Consider the following 7,007-nt stretch of genomic DNA (forward strand, 5'->3'; position numbering starts at 1 on the left):
GTGCAGCTAGCTAGCAGAAAAGATCCTGCCTCTCTACTGGGCCCCTCACTTTTGTCCAGAGCCCTGTGCTGACATCCACCGTATCCCAGGGGAGCCCCATCATATGCCATTTAGCTCATGGGATGATTCCCTAACTTTGGAGAATGAGGAGACAGATGGCCAAGCACTTGGGAGAGATTGCTACACAGAGTTATTTAGCAGGACGTCAATGAGGAGAGACAGCAAGCAGGAGGCACTTTCTCCTCTGTAAGTTTTCAAAGGACAATATGCTTTTGGATGTGATCAAGCAAGGTTGATATTTAGATCAATTATATTTAGTAAACATCTACTATGTACCAATCCCTGAGTGAGATGCTTTCCTATGTATTATTTTATGTAATGCCCTTAAGAACCAATAAAAATATCAATGTGCATTCAAGTTACAGAGACTGAATATTAAAACGTAATGGATAAAATCCTGCAGTTGAACAGAAACACTTTAGAATTCTGCATCCATCTCTCACTTAGTGCGAGGAATTATCCAGACAACTGCCTATAGATTTTTTCTTTGTTCTATTATTTAATCTAGTTGAGTATTTCTCAAACCTTGGTGAGCAAAATAATTATTGTCCAGGGTTATAGACACCAAATCTTATTTACTGAGCTTCATGGTCAATTTCAGGGCATTTCAAGGTTATTTTCAGGGACTCTGTGTAAACTTAAGCAGGTTGAAAACAGCACAAGAAACCAGCACCAACATAGTCACCTGAGAGGGCAAGGCGGGGTGGGGGGGCGTTGGGGGTGTTGTTGAAGCCCAGCCTATTTCCTACTGTTTAACTGATTCAGCTGGGAGCAAAGAATACTATTTTGTAATTCAAGTGTCAGAGAGGGGCCACTCTAGAAGCTAACTTTATAAATTTAAATAGTTAGATCTAAGTTCACTGCTCCTTTATTTTTAAAGGCTTTATTTTATCTTATTTTAATATCTCACTGCCCCTTTATTTTTATACCTCCCACACACCACCCCCTCACTGGAATGTGAGCTTCATGGCCCAGGGGCACTATTTAATCATTTTTGTATTCCCAGAATCTTATTCAGTGCCTGGAACATAACAGATTCTCCCTGAAGAATGGCTAATATATGAGACATTTAAATAAAATTAATTTAATCATTATTTCCTTAAATAATCATTGAAGGAAAATAATTTAACCTTAGCCAACATCCAATGATAAAACTAGTATGTGTTATATGTTAGGCGTGTAGTAATCATTGTACAGTCCTCACAAAAGCTCTCTAACATACGCATTATCATTACTATTTTAGCCCCATTTCTAGCTGAAGAGCAAAAATATATTTAAATATGTTTATTTTACGTATTTAACTAATATTAATATAATAGTATTAAAATTACAGTAGGATCTTGCCTTTTCTCTGAAATATTTAATATATACTGTTCCTTGTTATAACATATCCATTTGAGTTATAACTTTTTAAATATTTTACACAATAAATATCGTATCACACCAAAGTTGTATTCTAACACATGAAAGCCTTCACCTATGGCTGGACATTTGGGCTCTAATTGTCATTGTTAAAAATAACTTTCAATGACTATTTTAGTATATAAGCCTTTCCCTTAATCCCTGATTATTAACTTAGAACAGAGTGCTCCATGTTGGGGAGAAAAAACTGGGTCAAAGAGAATGAGTTTCTCAAGTCTCAGGACATGACCTTGTTTTCTTAAAATTTACCTTGTATGTTTTTTCCGCTTAAAAGTGATAGATTTAGTTTCAGGTATGTGCCAGGTAACATATTTAATTGTGCTATTGTTTTTTCTGGCTTTTGCTTTAGACCGGTATTTCTGTTACTATCGTCACCACTACCATAAAAAGCTACGATGTATGGCGTCCTCGTGTGGGGCTGGGCTCTTGCAATTTGCATGCACTATCCCATTTAAGCTTTACAAACCGCTGGGGCCAGTGTGGATGTTAATCCCATTTTGTTCATGATGTACAACTGTTAAGAATAAAGCTAGGCACTGGAGCTTTGGGTCTGTTTGTTGTCAAAGCTGTGATCTTGACCATTCAACCAGCACTTTTTAACTGAGGAAACTCACACGTAATGGCCACTTGAAGTATAAATACTAAGTCTGCTACAATTACAACCCTTTTATCTTTATGGCACTTTCTAGGACATAAAGCACAGCCACATGAAATTATTTTAACTGATGACCAAATTCACCTCTCTATATAACTGTTACCCAGGGGGAACTGGCACAAGACTAGGACTTTGATTACAGCTTGACCTTTCAAAGCGCAGGACTGGGAGATGCAGGAAGGAGCAGTGGCCCCTGAATAGGACCCAGAAACTGCAAAGACAACAACCAAAGATGCTCATTCTCACAGCCAGAATGCTTGGTCTTGTTCAAGAAAACCACCAAATCCATGCCACTGCAGATCGAAGTGAATCAATACAGGCTACAGGGGCAAAACTATGATTCCACATTGTAACATACAGTTCAGGTAAGGGAAAGGCTGATGTTGTCTTGATCAGCTGTAATTACAGTTCTGAGAGTGACATTCCTGAGCAAAATATTGAAGTCCCAAGAGCACTCCTGGCATGGCTGTATCTGCCCTTTCAAAACTCTTCTCCTCATTTCCCGTGGAGATTGCCATCTCTGTGCTTTCCATGGACAGAAGCCAGTTCCACAGATGTTTCCCTCCACAGACCCTCAAGAAGAAGTACCACATGGCAGAAAAAAATGGGGACTCTCAATCAGGATTCCCGGGTTCGAATCCTGGCTCTGGCCCTAATGAGCTGTGTGTCTTTAAAGAAGTAATTAGGTCTTTCTGTGCCTCAGCATCCTCACCTTAAAATGAAGATTATAATAGTACAGATGTTGTAGGATTGTGATGATTAAGCAATTTAATACATGGGAATGCACATCAGTGACAGGCAAGTGTTTGGTTGTTTACTATTCCTTCGGCTGAGAGTTCCTTTTCACAAGACTCCTCCCTACTCCTCCAGCTATACAGAGAATGGTTAATGTAATTAACACTCTGAACTCATAATAGCCAAACACTTTGGCGTCTCACCCCTGTGTCATTTTCTTTTTTTTTTTTTTTTTTTTTTTTTTTTTTTTTTTTTAAGATTTTATTTATTTATTTGAAAGACGGAGATCACAAGTAGGCAGAGAGGCAGGCAGAGAGAGAGAGAGAGGGAAGCAGGCTTCCTGTGGAGCAGGGAGCCCGATGCGGGGCTCGATCCCAGGACCCTGAGATCATGACCCGAGCCAAAGGCAGCAGCCAAAACCGCTGAGCCACCCAGGCGCCCCCTGTGTCATTTTCATATGGGGAGAAAACCCGCAAATATTGAAAAGCTAAAATGCAATGAAACTAATCTCTCAAAATAAAATTTCAGGTGTGTATACATACAATGAAGATGCATGTGACAGATAAATAGATAGAAAGGTATTTTAAGGTTTCTCAAAGCACATTTGGGATTTTAGAACATTCAAGTTACAAGGAATTTTGAAAATTATACAGTCTATTCTTCCCTTTTATAGGTGGAAAAGCTGGAGGTCCCTCGCTGGCTCATTGGTAAAGCATGCAACTCTTGATCTCTGAATCGTGAGTTCAAGCCCCACCCGGGGCAGGGAGCCTACTTTAAATAAATAAATAAGCAAAATGTACAATACATGTAGAAAAGCTGAACTCCAGAGAGATGGAGTTACTGGCCCGCAAGGACGCAGTGATCTGTGATTATAATTCAGCTTCATGACGCTCAGTCCGATTCTCTTTTCACTACGTCATGTTATTCTTTCTCATGTCTCTAACAATTTATAGAACATTCTTGAAAAACTGTAAATATGGAAGCTGCAAAAGGAAAATCCACTATCTCCAAAAGAAATATGCTAGAAATGGTGTAAAGATAGCTCTGATCTTGCTACCCTCCTCCTCAAAATGTTCATTCCCAGACCAAGGGATGAAAATTAACATTCCTAAACTCCACCTCTCCCTCTGCCTTCCAAGGACTCTTCCTGCCCCGTCCCTCTCCCTGAAGGATGTCCAGTCTAATCTCAACTCTGTCCATCCCTTCCATCATCTCTCCTCACACTGTGGCCACAAGCTACATCTTTCCTCTTCCTTTCTTCCTGGAATACCCCCCTCCCATCGCTGAATCCTTCCTACTAAAATCTTGCTAATACTTCAAGATAACCTCTACCCCTACTGGAATCTTATTAATACTCTGAGATAACCTCAGCTCCCCCAACAATCTCAATAAAGTAATTATCTTCCTTTTGTATATGTAAATAAAATGTACTTGTTCTCTAGCTAGAGAATTTTCTCATAATCCCATATGTTGCTGTGTACATATCTTATCTCCACCACAATACAGAAAGCTTGTTCACGGTTTAATCATAACCTGGCTCATTTTTGTATCCTTCCCAGCAATCAACATGTTCTCTTTATAAAGGGCTCACTGAATGGATAAAAGAAAATATATTCTACATGCCAGATTCTTCAGAAAATCTATAGTGAAACTTTCTTTATAGACTTTCTCTATAGTCTCTCTAGTCTAAAACATCTTTAATCTGTGATCTGAATGTCAGTTGTAGGCTATTTTTTTCAAGTGTATGCATCCCTTACCAAAAAAGAATCTCATTCTTCTGAGATGCTTCTGCAGCCAAGGAAGTGGGAAGTCCAAGAAAGCGGACCCACTACCAGCCATTTCAACCACCATGGCATTAGCTTGTTTAGTTATTTATTATGTATTAAGATATGTTCAGGCTTCATATGGGGAGAACAAAAAAAATTTTCCTGTTCTGACCTTGAACTAATAATTTCCCTTGGCCCTACACAAAACCTTATGGCCTTTAAAGAATTCTCCTGTCTGGGAAAGAAAAGAGTTCATTAGCCAAAAAGCCAAATGAGTAGGAATACATAATACATGAATGTGAAAACAAATAATAAACAAACAAATTAAGAAAATTACCATCTTCACAAGGAAGAAAGAAACCATAATTAAATCAAACTTAAAGTGTAATTTTAAGCCCATAAAATTAAAAAAAAATTTTCTCATGATTAAACCTACCGTTGACACAGATAGGAGGACAATAATCTCCTATATACACTGTTAGCAGCCGAGCAAAATTGGCAGAATCCTTCCAAAATCAGAATGGCAAGCACCAAATGCTATAAGAATATTCTAACCTTCAGATCCAATAAATCTATTTTTGTGAATATGTACTCTAAAAATAATTGAATGGAAGGAAAAACAGTATATGTATAACAGTATTTATTACAGCATTACTAAAAATAAAATGAAATCAGGAGGCAATCTAAATATGCAACAATAAGGCAATGATTTAGCAAATTGCAATAGATCAACATGATGAAATTTTATACATTTAAATTATTGTAACTATAAGGAAATGTAGAAAATGTTTATGAGTTTCAGTTAAATGAGAAATGCAAAATACAAAATGCTACATACCCTATGAGAGCAAGAACATAAAATATACGTATCTAATGGAAATTTCGAGAGCAATATATAAAAATGGGAAGCAGGTATACAATAGTTATATTCAGGCATCAAAGAAGGAGGGACTTATATTTTATATGCATAAGTCCTCAAAACTTCTTAAAAATTAGTAATTTTTATTATACAACCTACTTTTACATCAACCATTTGCCGAGCCCACATGATTTTTCAGTCTTTTTCTGCCATTACCTTATTAGCTAAACTAATGCTTACTGAGACCTGTATATGAATTTGTATTCCCATAAAAGGCAAGTTCAAGTATGTCATGGCCCTGCCTTGCCCCTATAAGCCCTTACATAATCTGTAAGCTCTTATATTTTCAACACTTTGCTCAAAACTCATCTCTAGGAAGTCTTCCTTAGTGATTTCTCACAGTATCATTTATTTATCCATTATCTTTGTGATAATGATTTTCACTAATTAATACATCATTTTCTAAGCATCTACCAATTGCCAGACAATGTGTGCTTTTACTATTCTAAACAAATTTCAGATTCTCAAAAGAAAAGATCAGTCCTCTTCCCATTTTTTTTTCCTTTCACTATTTTCAATTAAGCCCAGTACAAAGGTTGTTAACAGAGACTACTCAGTAAATTTGCTCAGTGAATGGAACCCTAAGTCTTCCAACTTCAAAATATATCTAGTTAGTTTGCTAACAAATACAACCATCAATAAATGTTATCCAATGTGCTAAGTCTGCCCACATCTGGCTTGTCTCGTTGCCTCACAGTCTTTACTAACTGCCAATTTTTATTAATTACTGACATGTCTATGATAATCTGGAGAAATGGTTCAACTGAAATATTTTTATTATGTATCAGTTTTATGGCTTCATACATTGTCCAACTAATATTCTAAATAGATCCTTTGGATTCTAACTTTATATTGAGAACAGCAAATATATCTCAACTTCATGAATTTGGGTTATAATTTTCTCTATGAACTGCATTAACAGCTGTATAACAAGCAAAAATTAGTGAAGAACAAAAATGTCAAAGATGATAGTCAATTTAAAGAATAAGAAAACAGAAAAGATTGAAATGCACAGTCTGGTCAGAATATGATTTGAGTTGGTGGATAATAACACAGATATGTTTAAAATTTAAAAATAAGTGAGATAAATTACAGCAGGTATACTAATAGAAAATTAAGATTAAATTAAGCAAATAATAACACTAGTCTCTAGGAATTATGTTAAAATTATTAAATTGGGTAGTAAACGGTTTACTTAATATCTGGAAGGATTATTTGTAAATTGATGAGCCATAAGAAATAATCATTGATTACTTTGTTTACTCTCTAGGAAATATCCATTGATTAAAAACCTTTTGGTTATTTTATTTTCTTGTAATTAAAATTTATATGCAAAACCACTGGATTTTAACTTTCATGGCTATTCTTTCTAAGATAGTAGCAGCTTTTACCATCTTAGTAAATAGAGTCAACAGGGTTTAGTTTGTGGTTTGAGGATTTAGGATCTTGA

This window comes from Mustela nivalis (assembly GCF_964662115.1).
Source record: "Mustela nivalis genome assembly, chromosome: 3".
Classification (NCBI taxonomy): Eukaryota; Metazoa; Chordata; class Mammalia; order Carnivora; family Mustelidae; genus Mustela; species Mustela nivalis.